The sequence below is a fragment of the Anticarsia gemmatalis genome, chromosome 6, assembly GCF_050436995.1.
Source record: "Anticarsia gemmatalis isolate Benzon Research Colony breed Stoneville strain chromosome 6, ilAntGemm2 primary, whole genome shotgun sequence".
Lineage (NCBI taxonomy): Eukaryota > Metazoa > Arthropoda > Insecta > Lepidoptera > Erebidae > Anticarsia > Anticarsia gemmatalis.
This window is the reverse complement of record NC_134750.1, coordinates 9,997,884-10,000,000: the sequence shown is the minus strand read 5'-3', so window position 1 is coordinate 10,000,000 and position 2,117 is coordinate 9,997,884.

Here is a 2,117-nt window from a genome sequence, read left to right as displayed (position 1 = left end):
TGTTGTAATTGTGTCTATCGCTATTTGTTGCGAAAGTCCCTAAATTTTGTTTTATATACAACAAGTTTGCAAGCACATACTGTGATGACACCGTCAGTATCCCTATCTGCCCAAAAAGCTCTCTCAAGGAGTCTCGCGCTCCTAAACTATAAATTGCACGGATAGCTCTTTTTTGAAGGACAAAAATAACATCAATATCAGCAGCCTTACCCCACAGTAATATACCGTAAGACATGACGCTGTGAAAATAACTAAAGTAAACCAGTCTTGCCGCATCCACACCAGCAAACTGTCTTACTTTTCTGATTGCGTACGCGGCGGAGCTGAGTCTCCCCGAGAGATGCGCTATCTGAGTGCCCCATTGGAGCTTGCTATCTAGACTGATACCTAAAAAAGTTGCCGAATCTACCAAATCGATAGTTTGCCTATTTACGACTATGTTAGTACCTAAATTCCTCGCGTTGGGCATAGTGAACCTAATGCACTTAGTTTTGTTAGAATTCAATAACAGATTATTACAAGTGAACCAGTTGTGGACCTGTTCTAGAATACTATTGATATCGACAAAACAGGACTTCGAACGATCTACTTTAAAAATGAGAGAAGTGTCATCTGCGAATAATATAATATCACATAAATCCTGCACCTGAAAGGGGAGATCGTTTATATATACGAGAAAAAGAAACGGACCGAGTATCGAACCCTGAGGCACGCCGAGAGAAACAGCTGAACCTGAAGACCTAACACCATTGATATCTACTCGTTGAATCCTATTACTCAAATATGACGCAAGTAAATTGAGCGCTGTATCCCTAATTCCATAGTGGTGGAGCTTCCTAAGGAGCGTATTATGTTGGACACAGTCAAATGCTTTGGAGAGATCGCAGAACACCCCAATGGCGTCCTGGGATGTCTCCCAAGCATCATAGATATGCTTGACGAGCGAAATACCTGCATCGATCGTTGACCTACCCTTTGTGAAACCATACTGTTTACCATGAAATAGCTGATTCGAGTTAAAGTGACTTTCGAGCTGCTCTAATATGACCTTTTCGAAGATTTTGCTAACCGCAGGCAAGATGGAAATGGGCCTGAAATTGCTGGGCTCACTCTTAGATCCCTTCTTAAAGAGTGGTACTACTTTACTGTGTTTCATTAAGTCCGGAAACACACCAGCATCTACGCACCTATTAAATATTAAAGCCAAATGGGAGGCTATTTCCAGGATGATACTTTCTACTAATTTAACAGAGATGCCCCAGAGGTCAGGTGTTTTTTTGGAGTTGAGCGACCTAAAAGCCTTAACTACATCATTAGAGTTGATATGTTTGAAGAAAAAAACACTACCACACTCTTCTACACTATTTCGAAGTAAACATTCTGCCTTGGCAGGACAGGAATTCAAGGAGCTAGTTGTAGCTGTGGGAATATCAGCGAAGAAAGTATTGAACGTCTGAGCAACCTCTAAGTTGTTGGTGATAGACCCGGTACTGTCGAGTATCGAAATTTTGACATTTAGAAAGTACTGACAAAATATTTCCTACGACGCCTGTCAGAGGCGCTGATCAGATTTTCATACAAAATTTCTCGATGACAGGTCGGTTGCCGGTAGTCGATAGTAGTAAAGAATCTAGCAGTAGTACATATCGCACTAATAATACGGTAGTGCTGTTCACAATAATATATTTTTTCAGAATCGACGCAAATATTGTTTATGTATGTCTATGAAAAACAGGTCATTTCACAATTAATCTGTGCGGCTTTTCCGCCGCATTTTAATTATCCTATTCATTACTTAAACTGACAAACGAATATATATCTGAGTTTAATAATAGTTCAATCGCGCTTTTATGTAAATTATATTACTTTGTTGTAAATAAACACATCGAAATTTTAAAACACGCCGTATCTGTAATAAAATCTGTTCAGTGACTACTGGTCACTGACCATTGACCATTTACTTGACCCCGCGCTTCACAGAAATATAATGATAGTGGTATTTTTTATTTGATTGTTTTATTTCTTTGTTTAAGGAAACTTACAAGCAAATTACAGTAACAAAATCATTTTAAAAAACTTAACGCCGACCTTCGTTTTGAAAATTTGATTTTTGAAAA